This window comes from Pseudorasbora parva, chromosome 11 (assembly GCF_024679245.1).
Source record: "Pseudorasbora parva isolate DD20220531a chromosome 11, ASM2467924v1, whole genome shotgun sequence".
NCBI lineage: Eukaryota > Metazoa > Chordata > Actinopteri > Cypriniformes > Gobionidae > Pseudorasbora > Pseudorasbora parva.
Genome location: NC_090182.1, coordinates 43050797 through 43072120, shown reverse-complemented (window position 1 = coordinate 43072120; position 21324 = coordinate 43050797).

Sequence of the window (21324 nt, the reverse complement as noted above, 5' to 3'; positions counted from 1 at the left end):
ATTGGAAACCCTGCTGTGGTTTCCTGGTTATTGATGTTGGTGAGGTAAATTGCAGCTTCTTCTGAGAAAAACCCAATTCAACACATGAGAATGAAGTCTGCACATGCATTATAGGTCAGATTTACCCTGCTATGGCAACAGATACCAGCCCAACCCTATCAAACATACAGCGTACAGAAACAGCAACATGTCATTATGTCCTCTAACCACCAGTCGACACTAAGCGTGAGTAGGGTGTTAAAAATTGCCTTTTAAAATGAACATGTTGTCTTCATCCTAAAAGAAAAAGACTGTCTGTTCCTGGCCTAAACAACAGGACATGGAGAAATGATGATGATATCACCACTCTTCACATACTCTATTTGGTGGGAACATCTGTCTTTGGATAAAGTTAAGCAGAAATCCCTTACGAGTGGATGTTTTCTTTCATTTATATAGTCATTCATTCAAAACGAGTCCAGCTGAATCACTCACCAGAAAAGCTAATTTAGTCCCCCGTCTCCTGATGATCCCCATCATTTGTAGTGTGATTTAGCCAACAGCATGAGCCACCTTTGTCATTTATGTTAAGTGCTGACCATTATGTCCTTTGAGCACTAGGAAATTAGTTTCTCCTCAGGGGGTGAATTCAGGTAAGAAATCTCACTCTGACAGCCAATGAATGACAACAAACATCCTGTGTTCACGTTTACCAGGAGGGGGCAGTATGAGCAAGTAAATGCACTGGGAAGCAGCAGCAAAAATGAAAATTAGCCCATTATACTCACCCTCAAGTCATCCTAGGTGTATATGACGTTCTTCTTTCAGACAAATACAATTTGAGCTGTATAGGAAAATGTCCCGGCTCTTCAAAGCTTTATAATGGCAGCAAATTTCTGTTTTGAAGTCCATCTATCCGCTATAAAAGTGATCCATACAGATCTAGGGTTAATAAAGGCCTTCTGAAGCAAGCGATCGAACGCCAATCTCTCTTGAGAACGTGTACAACAGGTAGGAAGTAATGAGATTACAGTTTGTAAAGTTTGAAATAGCCGATGCATATTTTTCTCACACAAATGCATGGCTTCATGCAAGGCCTTTATTAACCCCTGGAGCCGTGTAGTGTGGCAGTCTAGCTATGGGTGGGCCTGTACCCAACCAAATTGACAGTTTGCCCATCCTGTTAAATCCAGGGAATATATATTTTTAAATAATACTGTTTTCTAATGTTTAACAATTCTTCAATAATTATTTTAAATGTGATGTATTTTGTCATGCATTAGAGTTATGTTCTAAGATTAATAAAAATATGCTAATTCGTCTCTTCAGTTGCATCATGCCAATAATGTTATGGTTTTCTTTGGGGAAAAAATGCACCTTTTTTGTTTTTAAAACATGGCTAAACTGCCATTTATGGCACATTTAAGAAGGAACGCGTCTTGACAAAGATGACAGGATGACACTTTGGCCGTTTGAAAGTGAACTACAGAATATGATGATATCATCAACATCAATTCAAAACCCAGCCAACTCCGATTTGTTTCGGACAGTCATCAACAAGGTAAGCTACGGGTTGGTTTTTTTGTCTGGCCCGCCGTGGCATGGCATTCACATGGAATATTTGGGAGCAAGTGGTTTCCTTAAAGGGGGGGTGAAACACTCAGTTTCAGTCAATCTTGAGTACCTATAGAGTAGTATTGCATCCTTCATATCTCCGAAAATTCTTTAGTTTTATTATATTTATAAAAGAAATATGGGCTGTACCGAGTCTTTCCAGAAAAAACCGAGCGCCTGGAGGCGTATCGTGTGGGCGGAGCTAAAGAATGACAAGCGCGCAAAGCGGTGACGTCCTCAAGCGTGGAGAAACTCATGGCTATCTCAGCTAATACAGATATGATCCAGAATCAAATCTGAGGCAGAAATAAATTGAACAGGAGAAACGGCAACATCAGGACGTCCGTCTCTGTGGTATGTACTGTATTTAGTGGCCTGTCAACATTTGTGTGTCTTTACTCGCAGTGTATGAGGACATGATTCTGTTTATGGACTATTGTATGGGACTAAGTTATACCTTAGAAGTAGCAAGCAAAACGGTTTTGCACGTCAGACTAGTGTAACGTTATACAGAGAACAACAATGGAGTCCGTTAGCGCATTTGAATGACGAAGCACGCGATCGTGTCGTTTACTGATGTTTACTCACGCGACGATAGTCAACAGCACAGACATTTGAAGCAGTTTTACTCACCGGCTGCTTCCAAAGCAGGACCGAACCTTTATCGCTGGGACCGCTCCGTCAAAAACACACTTCTTTGGTATGATTTGGTGAAGTCCTGTGACAGCAGTGACTGTGGAAATCCACTTTGAGACGCGACTGAAACGATGTTGTGAAGCTTCCCGTCATTTCTGCGTTCAAATCGGGTTAAATGCAGCGCTGCCTTCCAGGAATGCTGTGCTGAAGCGTTGAAGTCGCTCGACGTCACCCATAGGAATAAAGTGGAGCGCGGCGCGCCACATAAGTGTTCACGGACGACTGGATCTGCACCTATATCCATATCCTCTCTCTCACTCTAGTCAAGCGCGCGCACCCTACCGGGAGAAGAGCCCGTACGGCCCATACAAGGACCTTCCGCTCTATTAACGTCAAGTAGACCCATACTCGAAAAAAACTCTCCAAAACTTGTGAGAAACCGGAAGGAGTATTTTTGACACAGAAATACTCCATCAAACGTCCAACATTAGTTTTTGAAACTTTGTCTATGTTTAGGATGGGAATCCAAGTCTTTAACAGTGTAAAAAGCTCAGTATGCATGAAACAGCATTCCCCCCCCCCCCCCCCCCCCTTTAAATGTAGCCTACATAAGCCACATGTAGGCTACTGTATTAGCAATGGCAGGTTGTTGATAACGTTACAGGAATCAGACATTGTGATTTCTCTTTGTGATATAGTTATCAGGACTCGGGTTATCTCTCCTGCTTTGTTTTTGTTTTCAATTTTTTCACATTGCAGCCGCTCACACTTGATCACACGGAGCTTAGTGCGTACAGTATTTTGTTTGTGACACTAACACTAGGAATTAAAAAAATAAAGCAACCTCGCAAATGGTAGGCCTACTTCTGCGCTCAAACATCACAAACTTGAGAAGGCAACATGTAGAAGTATAAGACAATAGACAATAAAATGCCCAACATATGAGGAATAGCCTAGCTGCGTTGCTATGTTTCAAAAGGATTTTTTTTTCCAAATTAAGGGGTAGTTGCAAATTATTCCGGCTGTCCATCCACACTATTAGAGGCCCACCCATCATCCACTTTATGCATACACTGCCGTGTGGAGCACTTTTATAATGAATGGATGCACTTTTACAGAAACAGTTTAACCAGAACTTTTTTAATATAACTCGGATTGTATTCGTCTGAAAGAAGAATGTCATATACACCAAAGGATGTCTTGAGGGTGAGTAAATCATGGGCTAATTTTCATTTTTGGGCGAACTTTCCCTTTAACCGAACTAAAAAGAGGCGTGATTCATTTTATCAGGTGTTTGTTTAAAAAAAAAAGAAAAAAAGTTGAAGGAATATGATCGTCCGTTTGTTTTCATGCGCTCCACTAATTTTCATACTCTGCAACAGGCAATAGACTGAAACCCCATCTTTTTTTCCCCTTTTCTTTGTGAGAGTACGCCAGGTCCAATGAGTCAAGAAAGAATCGGCTAACTTTGAAGTTCAACTTTAAAAAAAACAGAGAACCTGGACTCATACACTCCAGGGCTTGTTCCAGCTCTCCCACATGTTTTTGCCCTGTATTTCACTATACCACATACAGTATAAACACACACACTGAGACTCATACATATAAATTTGCGGTGCACAGAGTCCATCCAAACACCCAAAATAAACACCCTCCACAGAGCGAGCCTAATATCGAGCGGGTTGTCGTTGTTAATATGGATTTGATTTTGTCATATTATGTGTGCCCACACATAGTGCATGAGAAGCGACTAATACTAAAGCAAGTAAACAGTGAGCTCATTCCTTCAAAGGGTGGGTGTTCAGATTGATTGGCACTGCAGTATCGGAACATATATCAACAGCTGCCTTTTATTCACCTGCCAGACAGAGGCACGGTCCACAACCTCCTCATGGCTGTCTCGATTCCTGTGCAGATGGGCTTGAAGATTGGTAGAATATCCCTGGCTCACAATTTCCTTACCTGAGTGACTTCTCTGTGAGTAAGACTTGGTCAGATAGGAAGTAGGTCATAATATTGAAAGAGAGAACTAGAGCAGGAAGAGTTAGGGGTTGTTGGGTTTGAGAGTAAGGCTTCATTTCATCTCACCACAAGCAAAAATAATCCCTTGGCTTGCAGAGACACCTGGCTTCACCCAGAGCTCATTAAAACATGTCAACTGTGTCATTGATTTTGGTTCAGGCCGCCATTGATTGGCGTCTAAGCCTAGTCAGCCCGCATTTGCATAGCGGTGTCCCATAAGCTGCTAATTGGTAGTTCGCCAGCAATCATGGCTGAATGATGAGAACGAGCAGTCTGGGTTGATGTGAGGCAATTGTGGTTTGTTTGCAGCTAAGGGGTATCCATGTCAAGTAAAATATTGCTGGTCTGCTGGCCATGGTTTTTGCTTATATAAGTTACACGTTTATTGCCTTGTCTAATTGTATAATCGAGATTCAGCACAACACTCTGTCTCTTAGACCAAATTTAGGTTGTAGGGAAACGTGGCCGTGCATATCATGCCGCACATTGGTTTGGCAGCTTTGACAAACATGTTCTCTCTAATAAAATCAGGGAACGCAAGATAGAGGGGAGAATAGAATGAACAAATAAATAGAGAGGGTTCAAAAGTCTGAGTAGGCCTTCGGGTAAAAAAAAAAAAAATCTTCAAGTATGTTTGTTCAATATATGTAAGGGATAATTTGCAGTCAGACGTTCATTATGCGATAGGAAAACAAACCCCACCTGGCCGATCAGGACCTCGACGCAACTGAAATTATTTTATAATTTACATGTCAGTAAGTGTTTTGTTTTTAAATAAATTTAATTGTTTGCCAAGAATGTATTAAATTGATTAAAAGTGACAGTAGACATTTTTTATGTTCTATTTCAAATAAATGTTCTTTTGAACTTTCTATACACCAAAGAATCACGGTTTACACCGAAATATCAATCATGTTTAATTATATAATAATAATAATAGCAATGAAAATACTACTACTACTACTACTACTACTACTCCCCCCCCAAGCGCACACACACACACACACAGCCACACCCCGACCCCCCCCGACCCCCCCTGACCCGCCCCCGCCCCCCACCCCCAGCAGGAACGTTTGTAGCTACAGCTGTGGTAACTACAGCAGATCTGGCAACCCGGATGTACTATTAGATTTACATTTTATTTTATTTCCTTATGTTTGTGACTAGTCTAACAGTCAGAGCTACAATTGGGACTGTTGCTGATTGCTGGCAGCCACTGAGAAGTCGTTGTTCGTCGTTTCGCCGTTTTCAACCGCTTCTCTAATGTTTACGTTTGAATTGCTGCGGTTGGTTTCTGGTTTGGAGGACATTTGATGTTTCTCGCCGCGGGTGCTCACTGGTGGTCTCCCTTGGGCTTAAGCTGCATGGTGGCTGAAGTTTGCACCGGGCTAGCGTCATCCGGGCTCTCGTCGTCGGCGTCCGGCATGATGTTGGGATGTTCTGCTTCTCGGCTGCGCCGCTGTTCCGTCCTGCATTGCGACCGTGGAGCGACATCTGCGCCGGCCCCGGTGTGTCCACAGAAGTGCCCGGAGGAATGTTCTGCCTCCTGCATGGTGCTGCAGCGATCCCCATCGTTTGAATCATCATGAAGAAGACCCATCATCTGGTCTTCAGCTGTCGTGCCTCGGCGATGTCATCAGGACGCTGCCGCTGGGAGAAATCTGAAACATGGAGTGGACCACAGTGTGCTGCGGAGCTAACAGAGACTTCCATCATCAGCTGTTTTCTGTCCACCATCAGCTCTGTTTCTGTTCACCATCAGCTCTGTTTCTGTTCACCATCAACTCTGTTTCTGTTCACCATCAGCTCTGTTTCTGTTCTGTTTTCTGTGTTGGTTGATTGTTTGTAGTATTCTATATTTTTACTTGTTATTCATTTTTTGTTGTTATCCCCCCCCCCCCCCTTTGTTGCACTTTGAGATTCTTCGGAATGAAAAGTGCATTATAAATAAAATCTATTATTATTATTATTATTATTATTATTACTACTACTAATAATAATAATACATTAAGGGATTTCTGAAGGATCATGTGGCAATTAAGACTGGAGTAATGATGCTGTAAATTCAGCTTTGCCATCAAAGGAATAAATTACATTTTAAAATATATAAAACATTTCTTTTAATCACTTTCACAATATTACCTATTTACTGTATTATAATTATACAGTAATTATATATATATATATATATATATATATATATATATATATATATATATATATATATATATATATGAGCATAAGTCTTTCTAAAAAAACACAATTTTTAACAGTATAGCGTATATTATTTTAAATCTCCAAGTATGAAATAATATTCCATTTGATGCAAACAACAGTGACCTAGTGACGAGATGAATAGGAGATATTCATAGCTGAATGCCAGGATTACAATCAAGTATTCATATTAAATCATAAAGTGTCTTTGTTTTATAATTATTTATTTTACAAGAAACTTTCCAGGTTTTATATTAAATTTGGATTCCAAATTAGGTTTGGAATATGGCCGCAGACTTTTGAATGCCATTTTATAATAAAATGATTAAAAATGTTTTTTAAACCAATCAAAATCTTTAAACCAATCCCACTAACGTCCCTCAGTTTTGAAATTGAATGTAAATCTGAGCTATTCGAATTGTGTTTAAAGACATGGTGGTCAGTTGCTATGCAATTTATTTAAAGGTGAAAATGGAAGTCCTGCATCGTAAGAAACAAGGCGTACACTAGCCAAGCCACTATTGCGTAATGCTGCCGGCAAGAACGAATGTAGGCATTTATGAAAGAATTCAGTAATTTCTTCTGTGGTTTGAGCCTTTTCCTTTTTACAGGACTTTTAGGGCACAAATAATCTAAAGCGGCTGGCAGCACAAATTTCAGGTCCCTTTCAAAGAGTTTCTCAGTGAGCACATTTGACCTCAGCCTTTCAGAGAAACAGCACAGAGGATGCAGAATGAGACGCATCAGTCAGCCATATCGTGCTCTTCCTCCAGCACATCTGGATCTGAGCTGGATAAAACCAGGTACCCAGAGAACCGGCCCTGCCAGGTAAAGGGGGGCCTGTTGAGGAAAGGGGAGAGATTTACCATTAGCTGGGGAAATAAACCTGTATCAAACTGTAATGGGCCAAGTTGTAAAAGCATTACTCTCTGCTCAACATAGCTGGAGGGTACCTTGGCGGACCCAGAAATGACTATATGCAGCCACGCCGAGTTAACAAACTCAATGAGCAGTCATACACACCGTAATCACAACCGTGTGGGTTTCTTAGTCACCGCTCAAACACCGTGCAACATTTATCTATTGCTTTGACCGTCTTCCAATCTCACACAATGGGCAACTGTTGGACACTCCACATATCCACGTGTCATTGTTTAGCTCATTAAAGTGTTGCTTGCCTGTGCATTTGTGCATGTCTCTGTTTGTAGGTGGGATTGAAACCTCACTCAAATCTGACTTTCAGTTTCAGATTCTCCTGATTATGACTTCTCAAAGACCCCCCATGATGACTCTTGCGGATTTTATAGTTCGAGCCTTAGATAGCATTCATTGGACACTGTGATTTATGAGCCTATTTCCTACATTAGTTTTTCTGCTGTGTGTAAAAACAAAAAAATGGGCAAAAAGTCCAAAGAGTTACTATTTTTTCTCCCTTTCATTTTCCCCCCACTAACATACTTGAGGTCCATAGGAAGGGCAAAACATAAGAAAGAAAATGCCTCAAGAACAGGAAAAAAACTACCCCCCCCCCCCCCCAACCACACTCCTAAGTTACGCCTACTACTACAGCTTTTGCCTGCCTAAGTGTCAAGCATGAAAAAATCTGTTCAAGTACATTTATTGGTAACGCTTTATTTTAAGGTTCCGTTATTAACTATTAACTAGTTGCTTATTAGCATGCATATTACTAGGATATTGGCTGTTTATAAGTACTTATAAAGCACATATTAATGCCTTATTCTGCATGACCTTATTCTACATCCCTTAATCCTACGCAATACCTAAGCTTAAATGCTACGAAAACTACCTTACTAACTATTAATAAGTGGTAAATTAGGAGTTTATTGAGGCAAAAGTCATAGTTAGTGAATATGTGTTCCCCATACTAAAGTGTTACACATTTATTTTGTTTTATGTATGAAATGTTTGTAAGACTAACTTATGAAGCTTGACATAACAGCAATTAGTAAATCATAAAAGAAAATATACAGTCAAACACAGTAATTATAGCTAAAAACCTACTTCGACCATAAACCTTACCCTTAAGGGGGTCGCACACCGGACGCGGCGCTCGGCGGCGCGCCACGTCTTTAAAATTCGAACACATTGTTTTCAATGAGTGTACGCACACCGGTGGCGGCATTCGGCGCCTGTCCGCGGCGACTCAGGAAGTTGTTCTAAATCCTGCCGCGCCACAGAGCGCCATTTCAAGGCTTTATATTAAAAGTATATTATCGTTAAGGTATACTGATTTCAACCTTTGCTACAAGACACATTTGTTTTACATTCTGAGTTCAACAGCTTGAATAAAGTCTAAACATATTTTGGGGAACTGTATAATAAACGTAGCCTTTTAAAATGTGCTCGTCCGGTGTGCGATACCTGAGACGCTGCGTGGCGCGCCGCCGAGCTCCGCGTCCGGTGTGCGACCCCCTTTATCCTACCCAATTGACTAAAATTAAAATATACTGTAGAGTATCATAATTAAAATGCTTTAAAAACAAATAAGATTGTCTGTTGAATATGATCTGTTTGTCTTATCGCTAGGTGGCAATAGTAAAGCTTAAGAAAGCAAGGAAAAATGAGGAGAGTATTGCGATTCTAGAGGGGGGTGCTAATTATGAAGAGGAGTAATAGGTGTGTTCGACTTAAAGCTACACTGTGTGATATTTTCCCCCATCTAGCGGTGTAAAGGTATGTGACAGTCCAGTGAAGTTTCTATTAGTTTCTGTTCCTCTCAATTCCGATTTCGTTTTAACTTCTACGGTGGCCGATTTAGTCCAAGATTAACATGGCTTCCAGTTCGACCTTATCCATGAGTGCCATCGAGTGTTAAAACGCGAAAAGCGAAGCTTGAATTTACGGGTATGTCCCTCTTTGGCTAATGTACTTTCAAGATTGAGGAGCAACATGGCGACCAGCATTCGAACCCCTCACCCGTATGTGTTTTCAATGGCATATTATAAACTTACGAGAATACTTTATTACTTGAAAGAAGTAAATATACATTAACGTGCACATATATTTTTGAAAGAACTAAGTGTTTTTAGCTAAGAATAAACAAAAAAAGTTACACAGTGTAGCTTTAAAGTGCCAGTGCACAGTCCGATAGGTGTATGACATCAAAGTGATTAGAGAGAGGAGAGGATGACTCCATATGCTTTCGAATCGTTCTTGCTGTACTTTACTGTCATACACTGGTCAGTCTGCGCAGCACCGCTTCAAGTGGAACACACCTAACTTATATGGGGGTGTCATTTTTAGGGGCGTGGTTTATAGTATGGACACCGCCTTTTACTCACCGCCTTACTCTTTTTTCTTTTCTCATCAAAAATCACATCGGAAAGGCATTTACTTTCAATAAAAATTAAGAAAATGTTCTAAATGTGGAAATAAATTGCCAAAAAGTTTAATAATAATAAAAGCATTTATTGGGTAGGATTAGGGTGTAGGGAAGGCTTTTAGTGTTCCTTTACAGCGGCATCTATTTAATAATTTAAATAAAAATAATAATGTACACTGTTATTACTGCATCCTGTTAATGTGCAGCAATACTGAGAGGCAAATAGTATATATCTGTCAAAATAAAGTATAAATTACATGTAATTACTATTTACACATATAGCAAAGAACTGCTACTTTTATATGGTGTAACTAGAATATATCACTATTTCCACTTAGCAAATAGCATCTACAGCTATTTGCACTACAGTGTAAAATTGTAAATATCACCTAATATCTCTAAGAAAATTTTATTTTCACTGAGTGTAAATATAATCTAGTTGCTATTAACACTTGGTGTAAATAGCATCTATTGCTGTATGCACTTAGTGCAAATAGCCGCTACCTGTTCTTTGTATCAGTAAGCACTGTTTCTGAACTCCCTGAAATGTCTAAATTGTAGTGATGGGCAGACCGTGGCTTTGTGAAACACTGAAACATTTGAAGCAAATGAGCCGTATTGTGTCCAAGCGTCGAAACAATCCGACACCCATCTTCACGGCGACCCCTTCTGGCCAGAACAGTGTAAATGCAACAAGTTAAACATGCATAAAAACACCTTTTATAAATTTATTGCAAATGTTTTATTGGAAGTAAAATATTTCACATGCAATTAACTAATCATCTTATAAAACACACTTAATAATTAATGTTCTTCAATCAATTGTCAGGTTTTGTTCCATGGATGGCTCAGCTAAACATGCCAATAAAAGACTATTAACTACTATAATTCCTTTTAATTATACTAATGTCTAATTAAAATGCAAATACATTTTTAAAAATGATCAGAGATCAGGTAAAACCCACAGACACTTGTTCAATGATTCACATTGACTGCTTATGATTCATGGGCTCACAGAGATTATCGCCCCCTAGCGGTGGAGCATTGACATTTCTAAAGCCTAATTTATACTTCTGCATCAAGTGCACGCAGAAGGTACGGCGTACCATATACATAGACACGTTACATACGCCGTACCCTGACGCGCACCTCTCCAAAAATGTAACTATGCGTCAATTCTACGCGGACCGCAAGCACTGTGATTGGTCTGCCAGAACCCCTCCCTCAGGTCTGTAAATAAATAAGAACAGGTTATCACAATGGGTGCATTTCATTTTGTGATTTCAACGGGATGAAAAGTCTCCGCAACAGCGATCGATTGAAGCGCTAGTCAGTGCACGAGCCACCTGAAAACAGCGGCCACGAGCACTCTGCATGATTTCACAAACGCATTCAGTGCCAGATCGCCTCTTATGTTACTCTACTAATCAACTAGAGATGCTTAATTTGTATTACTTACAACAACTCAAGGTGCAAGAAAAGCCGCTATCTCCCGCCATCACTGCTGATACTTCAGGTGCGTCTCAAACGTATGTAATGACAGAGTAAATAGGTCACTTCTACAGCGTTTGCCTTGAGACTGGGGGTTACCATCAACATGCCTGTGGACACTGCCCACTAGCGGTCTGCATGTGTAATTGCATATTGTCGTGGACAACAATGCAGAAGTATAAATCAGCCTTAAGTGTTATGAAACATTTTGAAACAGTGGCTGCTTCCGAAACCAGAAAAATGCTGCCTTCTGAGGACACATTTCAAGGCAGAAAGGCATCAAGCCACGTCCGAATCTGTTTGCTTCACTTCCCGACTCCTGAGATACCCTCACCTGATCAATTTTTGAAGGCGGCATACATGAATCCTTCACTGCCTTTGATATCCCACAATCCTGTGCTTTGCATTCAGTGACAGTTGAGCTCGGTAAAAAAGATGGCATCTGAAAGATGCGTTTTCTGGTCAGTTTGTTTGTAAAATAAATTTGTTTTTTGACTAATATTTTCCGCTTCTGATGTAATTTCTGAAAAATTACTAATGTAGTAATTAAATAATTGTTTAGTTCTCACCAAAGCTCGGCCTATTTTGCTGTAGATCATTGAACTGTTACACTGCCTTAGAGAAGTGTGTCCGAAATTAGTTTTGTGAGGTGCCTTCATGCACAAACGCTGCCTTACAATCCATTGTCTCATAAGGCAGCGAGGCAACGAGTCAGCTGTCTAGGTTTTCGGATGCAGCCAGTGATGATACGAAGCCTGGATTTCAAGTGATCAAGGGCTTAGGTAGTAGTGGGAACTCATGCAACGTAAGCAATGATGCACATCCGAGTGAAAGAGACAGGGCGAAGTTAGCGAGTGAAGGGCATAACAAAAGCTAACCGGAACGCAGCACAGGCCTACACAGATCCACACTTCGAAAATCTCTCGGAAATAGACCATCTGAGGAATTTTGAAATACTATGCTCTTAGACACACTTCGACTCCCTAATCTTACATAATTAGGATGGATGGTATGGACATTGAAACGCAGGGAAAGTGTTAATGACAGACTGGTAAAATAGGTAAAACCATGAAAGCATGAAAACCAAGACCTTGTAAATGGGCATAATAGATCCTCTTTAAGAAAAACAGTACACAAAAATGGAAAAATCATGTGAAAAAATCATGCTGACACTGCTGTGCAATGATTGGAATAATAGTTTTTCTTCCGTTTTTCACTGTTTCACCTGTGTTATCAACATTTTAAATACAGAGTAAAAACACAAAACAACTTGAAATGTTGGTCATTTTCTGACTGTTTATTAGACTGTTTCTGGAAACAATAAGTAGCAAAGTGGAGCAAATTTCATAGTACAATTCAAAAAAGATGTCTTAAGATAAAGACATAATTTTTTGTTATTTTGACATATGTTTCCCATAAGAGTAATACTCACAAACCTGGATCACAGGCAATGAGATGCATCATTACTTCCCTGCAGCAGCCGTCTCCAAACAAAACCATCATACCAGCCTACACCAAGCAGTGAGGTCACTCAAACTGACCGGCCTGTTTTATGAGTGTTGAAAAATAATCTAACGTCAGAATTATGACTTCATACTCTAAACTTTTCCAGTCCAGTCCTGCTGCACTGGGCCTGCCAGGATAAGTCAGAACATTTCTGCCACCGCACTCGTAAAGATCATGTTTACCGCAACACTCCACACAAGTAAGTGTACAGTTCATTAATTATACGAACACACATGCCCGCCGCTTAAGCATCCACAGAAGTAAATGTGTAAAAATGGAAAAGACAAAAATAACGACCCACTGAAATATTTGCTCAGGGTTGGCTGTATTTTGTAAGCAGCGGTCTAAAAGATCATAGCAGAGAGTTTGGATTAGATTCATAGCTGTGCTGTTCGCCAGTCACACCCATCAAGCTGGTACAATGCATTTATGTGAGAAAAGAAAGCTTTACACAAACACTATTCCTGCGACAAGGTGACAAACTATGTGTAGCATTAACGCAAACTACCATTTGTCATTTGATTTCCAGCCTGATGGTTTCTCTCGGTGGAGGGAACCTGAATTTAAAGTTAGAGAAAAAAGCACAGACTCTTTGCTCCATATGCGTCCCATGTTGCGTTTGGTTCGCCTACCTGTAAATCATCTGTCAGAATCTATACTTATCAACAGTGTGTCCAGCATGAAAAATGTATTAAGTTTGAGCATAGCAAAAGCATTCCACACTGATGTCGTTTCCATGAATTATAAAGCATACCAATTTAATGTGCTTTATTTTCCTACATGCCTTACTGTGCTGATTTAAAGCCCTCTCGTTTTTGCGCCCCTTTACGTGAGATTACTTCCCTCATGTTTTAATCTTTTATGGGCTAATTTCTGCAAAGAGCCGCAGTGCATAATATTCACTCTCTCACCTGGAATTATAAATGTCTAAACCTTTGGCTAGGTGGTTACCTCAGCCAGTATTGTTGCACATAAACTTACCACAGGCCACAGGATGGAGTGTGTGTTTTTTGTTTGTTTGACCATATCTCTAACACCCTGGTTTTTCCTGACAACAGATATGAGACAAAAGAGCTTTTTGCAATGGAGCACTAAAGACTTGTTCCTCCGTTGAAGGCGTATGGCTGTGCAGACTGCAGCGAGGCACGTTTCCTCTATCACCAAAGATAATCGGGGAGGGAAGGTGACTATCATCGCCAGTGTTCCAGCTCTTTCCTCTTCCTTTCCCTTTTCAGGATGTCAGCCCAGTTCCCCCTGGATGAACTACACAGGACTCGGCGTGACGGGGCCCGATCTCGATCCCGCCTCTGGATAACGCACTCGTTTGCGGTCAGATCTCCAGCACTGACAGGAGACGAGTCAACAAAAGGGCATTTCTTTGCGCAACACCTCTCACAATGATGGCTTTTCTCAATGACGACTGTTGCTAAAGCACATGCAGGAAAACACGCCTTTGAAGTGCTTGCAGGTGATGAGTGTAATCTACCTGCTTATGGAGGAGATTCACAGAAGAAGGGAAGATAAGTTCTGGGAGAGCCCCGCGACCAGCTGATAACACGCTCGGCTGTATGTTTTCTGGTGTTGCCATGCGTTCTCCTCTTTGATCCGCCATGGCCATTCATCTATGTTGTCGCTGCTGTTTACCCTGTTGCTATTGCTGCCAGTGTTGTTGTTGTGGCATTGGCACTGCATTTTAAGAGCTCTATAATGAGAAAGAGGGAATGCTTTGTAAGATTTTTCAAAGATTACCAGTTCTGGCATGAATCACTGCAGCATTTTATACTATATTCACAGAATCTAGGCCCCATTATGAGAGGTGTGAGGTCTTTGTTTTCTGTTATGGGGATAATAATACCTCCCTCCAAAATAATGAGGGAGTGCAATGCTAAGTCAAATGCCAGTGGGACAAGGTTTGGCTGGTTAGCGGGGTCCAATTAGGACTGCTGGTACTGGTAAATGTCATAACTACACTATTTGGTCATTCAAAATGTTTGTGTTTTCTGACTTTTTTTGCAAGTAGCATATTGCAGTGTTGATAAAAATAAAAAGGCGAAGTAATTGTTTATTTATGTTCTATCCACTATATTTTGAACATAAGTGTGTGTGCGGCCTTTTACAACTTTAAGGTGTGGGGCTTTCGGTGTCATCCAAAAACAGTCTATTATGCTACTTAATACACATACATACTTTTTTTTACATACAGGTGTTGGCCATATAATTAGAATATCATCAAAAAGTTGATTTATTTCTCTAATTCCATTCAAAAAGTGAAACTTGTATATTATATTCATTCATTACAATGATTACATTAGACTGATATATGTCAAATGTTTATTTCTTTTAATTTTGATTATTATAACAACTAAGGAAAATTGCAAATTCAGGATCTCACTTCTGACTTGACAGTTGTCCAAAAGACGACCATTGACACCTTGCACAAGGAAGGCAAGATACAAAAGGTCATTGCAAAAGAGGCTGGCTGTTCACAGAGCTCTATGTCCAAGCACACTAATAGAGAGGCAAAGGGAAGGAAAAGATGTGGTAGAAGTGTACACGCAATAGGAATAACCGCACCCTAGAGAGGATTGTGAAACAAAACCCATTCAAAAATGTGGTGCAGATTTACAAAGAGTGGACTGCAGGTGGAGTCAGTGCTTCAAGAATCACTACGCACAGACGCATGCAAGACATGGGTTTCAGCTGTCGCATTTCTTGTGTCAAGCTACTATTGAACCATCAGAAGTGTCTCGCCTGGGCTAAAGACAAAAAGACTGGACTTCTACTGAGTGGTCCAAAGTTATGTTCTCTGATGAAAGTAAATTTTGCAATCAAGATCCCAAAGTCTGGAGGAAGAGAGGAGAGGCACACAATCCACATTGTTGAGGTCCAGTGTAAAGTTTCCACAGTCAGTGATGGTTTGGGGTGCCATGTCATCTGCTGGTGTCGATCCACAGGGTTTTCTGAGGTCCAAGGTCAACGCAGCCATATGCCAGGAAGTTTTAGAGCAATTCATGCTTCCTGGTGCTGACCAACTTTATAGAGATACAGATTTAATTTTCCAACAGGACCTGGCACCTGCACACAGTGCCAAAGCAACCAGTACCTGGTTTAAAGACCATGGTATCCCTGTTCTTAATTGTCCAGCAAACTCACCTGACCTTAACCTCATAGAAAATCTATGGGGTATTGTGAAGAGGAAGATGCGATATGCTTTATGATAATATTCTAATTATATGACCAGTACCTGTACTATAGGGACGTGTGCATATTCATATACAGCAATGTATTAATAGCAGTGCGACATACTCATTGCGAAATCAACTCACAAATTACTAATTTGTAGTTGTCTGCATATTAAGCTGTAAGGAAAAATGTTTAAACATTCCAAAAATTACGCACTTCAGCTTTAATAAAAAGACCTCAGTATCTTTATTAGCCTGTTTTTTCAGATGTGCTTCTGAGGATCATAATGTTCAGCAGATGTACTCTGCTCATTTCTCCATTATATGGTCCAGCCCTCTGTGTTGTCTGATTTCTTATCTGTCTGAACCACCATCAGTCCTCTCAAGAAAAACACAACTCCTTCTCTCCCTAATTTAGATGTTTTCCAGACAACCTCGTAATGCTTTAGCACTAAATGCCTCCATCTCACCCAAGACCTCGATTTATTTAGACCAGCTAGTGACAGATGTGTGCAATCAAGCTGTTCAATATGATTTAAACAAAGTAAAAAAATTGAATGAAATAATGAAATAATGAAAAATAATGTGCGTGTTAAAGGGAAGGCAATTTTTTTCAAAAACTGATAGCAATCAATATAGAAGTTGTGTGTGTGTGTGTGTGTGTGTGTGTGTGTGTGTGTGTGTGTGTGTGTGTGTGTGTGTGTGTGTGTGTGTGTGTGTGTGTGTGTGTATATACAGTCTTGTTCAAAATAATAGCAGTGCAATGTGACTAACCAGAATAATCAAGGTTTTTCGTACATTTTTTTATTGCTACGTGGCAAACAAGTTACCAGTAGGTTCAGTAGATTCTCAGAAAACAAACAAGACCCAGCATTCATGATATGCACGCTCTTAAGGCTGTGCAATTGGGCAATTAGTTGAATTAGTTGAAAGGGGTGTGTTCAAAAAAATAGCAGTGTGGCATTCAATCACTGAGGTCATCAATTTTGTGAAGAAACAGGTGTGAATCAGGTGGCCCCTATTTAAGGATGAAGCCAACACTTGTTGAACATGCATTTGAAAGCTGAGGAAAATGGGTCGTTGAAGACATTGTTCAGAAGAACAGCGTACTTTGATTAAAAAGTTGATTAGAGAGGGGAAAACCTATAAAGAGGTGCAAAAAATGATAGGCTGTTCAGCTAAAATGATCTCCAATGCCTTAAAATGGAGAGCAAAACCAGAGAGACGTGGAAGAAAACGGAAGACAACCATCAAAATGGATAGAAGAATAACCAGAATGGCAAAGGCTCAGCCAATGATCACCTCCAGGATGATCAAAGACAGTCTGGAGTTACCTGTAAGTACTGTGACAGTTAGAAGACGTCTGTGTGAAGCTAATCTATTTTCAAGAATCCCCTCTGTTAAAAAAAAGGCATGTGCAGAAGAGGTTACAATTTGCCAAAGAACACATCAACTGGCCTAAAGAGAAATGGAGGAACATTTTGTGGACTGATGAGAGTAAAATTGTTCTTTTTGGGTCCAAGGGCCACAGGCAGTTTGTGAGACGACCCCCAAACTCTGAATTCAAGCCACAGTACACAGTGAAGACAGTGAAGCATGGAGGTGCAAGCATCATGATATGGGCATGTTTCTCCTACTATGGTGTTGGGCCTATTTATCGCATACCAGGGATCATGGATCAGTTTGCATATGTTAAAATACTTGAAGAGGTCATGTTGCCCTATGCTGAAGAGGACATGCCCTTGAAATGGTTGTTTCAACAAGACAATGACCCAAAACACACTAGTAAACGGGCAATGTCTTGGTTCCAAACCAACAAAATTAATGTTATGGAGTGGCCAGCCCAATCTCCAGACCTTAATCCAATTGAGAACTTGTGGGGTGATATCAAAAATGCTGTTTCTGAAGCAAAACCAAGAAATGTGAATGAATTGTGGAATGTTGTTAAAGAATCATGGAGTGGAATAACAGCTGAGAGGTGCCACAAGTTGGTTGACTCCATGCCACACAGATGTCAAGCAGTTTAAAAAAACTGTGGTCATACAACGTCTCAGGTTACGTATGTAACCCTAGTTCCCTGAGGGAACGAGACGCTGCGTCGAAACGCTGTGAGAACGCCTCTGCGTTAATGCGTCGTGAAGCGCCTGTAGAACCATTCCATCGGAAAAAAGATCGATCGTCGGCGTGATGACGTCATCGACCGGAAGCTATAAAACGTCCGTGAAAACAAACAGGAACTAACTTCTGATAAAGCCTGAAGTAAGTGATCACGGACACGCCGGGAGTATGGCAGAGCGACGCAGCGTCTCGTTCCCTCAGGGAACTAGGGTTACATACGTAACCTGAGACGTTCCCTTTCGGGGAACTCGAGCTGCGTCGAAACGCTGTGAGAACGCTTATACCCACATCGCCATAGGACCAAGTGTCTCGTATGTGTGAAACCGAAGCGCACACGGTTACGAGAGAACCTGTGCCCCTACTGTAGATGCCAGGTCTAGCTCGTAGAACCTGACGAAGGTAGAAGGAGACGACCATCCGGCCGCGTTACATATATCATGGAGGGAAGCCCCCGACAAAAGTGCTTTAGAAGCAGCCATACCCCTGGTAGAATGTGCCCGGACAGCCAAAGGAGATGGCTGCCCGGCAGCTTCATAAGCAAGTGAAATGGCCTCGGCCACCCACTTGCTCATCCTCTGCTTGGATACAGGAGCCCCCTTCTTAGGGGGTCCGAAGCAAACAAACAATTGTTCAGTTTTTCTCCACAGGGCAGCTCTGTGGACATAAGTATCCAGTGCCCTCACCGGACACAGCAGATTTAATCTTTCCTGGTCTGACGTCAAGAATGGAGGAGGACAGAAGGCTTGTAGAGTGATGGGGCCCCGTGGGCTCGTAGGAACCTTGGGGACATAACCCGGCCTGGGATGCAGAAATGCTTTCACCATCCCAGGCGCGAACTCTAGACATGAGGGCCCTACTGACAGGGACTGAATATCTCCTATCCTTTTAAGGGATGAAATGGCCAAAAGGAAAATAGTTTTCAGGGTGAGGAACTTATCCGAAACCTCCTCCAAAGGTTCGAACGGAGGTCCGGACAAGCCCCTCAAAACAATGGCCAAGTCCCATGCCGGGACCCTCGAGTGCATAACTGGCCTCAACCTTAATGTGCCACGAAGGAAGCGTGTAATTAGAGGGTGTCTTCCCAAAGACACTCCACTGCAAGGGACGTGGACAGCGCCCAAGGCCGCCACGTACACCTTAAGTGTGGAGGGGGTCAACCCTGCAGAGAACCTTTCCTGCAGGAACTCCAGCACTGTACCAACCGGGCAGTTAACTGGATCCCACTGGCGTTCTCTGCACCAAGCTGAGAAAAGTCTCCATTTCAAAGCGTACAGCTTCCTCGTGGACGGAGCTCTGGAGTGTAGGATGGTCTCTACGACCTCGGCCGAGAGACCCTCCTCTATGAGCCTAGCCCCCTCAGAGGCCAGGCCCACAGTTTCCACATCTCCGGGCGTGGGTGCAGGAATCTCCCGCCCGCCTGAGAGAGTAGATCCCTCCTGGTCGGAATCTCCATCGGAGAGCCTTCCAGGAGAGATATCAGGTCCGAAAACCACACTCGGGTCGGCCAGTTCGGGGCCACTAGGAGTACCTGGGCCCCGTCCCGGCGTACCCTCTCCAGAACTCCTGGAAGCAGAACAATCGGGGGGAAGGCGTACAGAGGCAGCCTCGGCCACTCCTGTACCATGGCATCCAGCCCCAGCGGAGCCGGGTGGGTCAGAGAAAACCACCGCGGGCAGTGAGAGTTCTCCGCCGAAGCGAACAGGTCTATCTCTGCTTTCCCATAAACCTTCCATAGGAGCTCCACCACCTCTGGGTGGAGTCTCCATTCCCCGGGCCTCGGCCCCTGTCTCGACAGGTTGTCTGCTTCCTGGTTTAGGGCCCCCGGGATATATACTGCCTTGATTGACAGCAATTTCCCTTGGGCCCACAGGAGGATCCGATGTGCCAATTTGTCCAACGGACGAGACCTCAGACCCCCCTGGTGATTTATATAGGCCACCACGGACGTGTTGTCTGTTCTGACTAGTACGTGGTGGCCCCTGAGGTCGGGCAGGAACTGTTTCAATGCAAGAAACACTGCGAGCATCTCTAGCCGATTTATGTGCCAGTGCCGCTGATGTTCCTGCCATAGACCCTGGGATGAGCGACCACTCATGGTCGCCCCCCAGCCCGTGAGGGAGGCGTCTGTCGTTAGCGCTACGCGACGAACATGAGCCCCCAACACGGGACCCTGAGATAAAAACCCCGGGTTTTTCCACATGACCAGAGCACGTAGGCATCGCCGCGTGACTTTGATCGTGCGGAGCGGATTTCCCCTCGGGGAGAACCCTTGTGTTTTGAGCCACCACTGCAGTGGCCTCATGTACAGTAGGCCAAGAGGTATCACGTTGGACGCTGCTGCCATGAGACCTAACAGTTTCTGGAACTGTTTCACAGTGACGGCTCGGCCTAGCTTCTGTTCTTTGGCGGCTGCCAGGATCGACGCTATGCGTGTTGGCGATAATTGCGCCCGCATAATTATCGAGTCCCAGTTCACACCTAGAAAAGTGGTTCTCTGAGCCGGAGAAAGCACACTCTTCTTGGCGTTCAGCCTCAACCCCAGCTTCGACATATGGGCGAGAACAGCATCTCGATGCTGAACCGCCATCTGCTCTGTATTCGCTAGAATCAGCCAGTCGTCGATGTAGTTCAGTATGCGGATGCCCTGAAGACGCAGCGGCGCCAGAGCTGCATCCACACACTTGGTGAACGTGCGGGGTGACAGTGCTAGACCGAAGGGAAGTACACGATATTGGTATGCCTCTCCCCCGAAGGCAAACCTCAGGAACTTCCTGTGATGTGGACGGATGGAGACATGAAAATACGCATCTTTGAGGTCTATGGTGACAAACCAATCCTCCGATCTGACCTGCGCTACAATCTGTCTGAGTGTAAGCATCTTGAATTTGAGCTTGGCCACCGAGCGATTCAATAGCCGCAGATCTAATATCGGGCGTAAGCCCCCATCCTTCTTCGGCACGATGAAGTAACGGCTGTAAAAGCCAGACTCCCTGCTGGGAGGGGAAACCCTCTCTATAGCCCCTTTTTGCAGGAGTGTCTCTACTTCCTGTGCCATTACCAGAGCCTGCTCCGGGCCCACCACTGTAGGTAGGACACCGCAGAAAGGAGGTGGCCGACTTCTGAATTGAATGGCATACCCCTTTTCTACTATCTGCAGGACCCACTGAGATATATTTGATAGACGTTTCCATTCGTCTAGAAAATCTACTAAGGGAACCA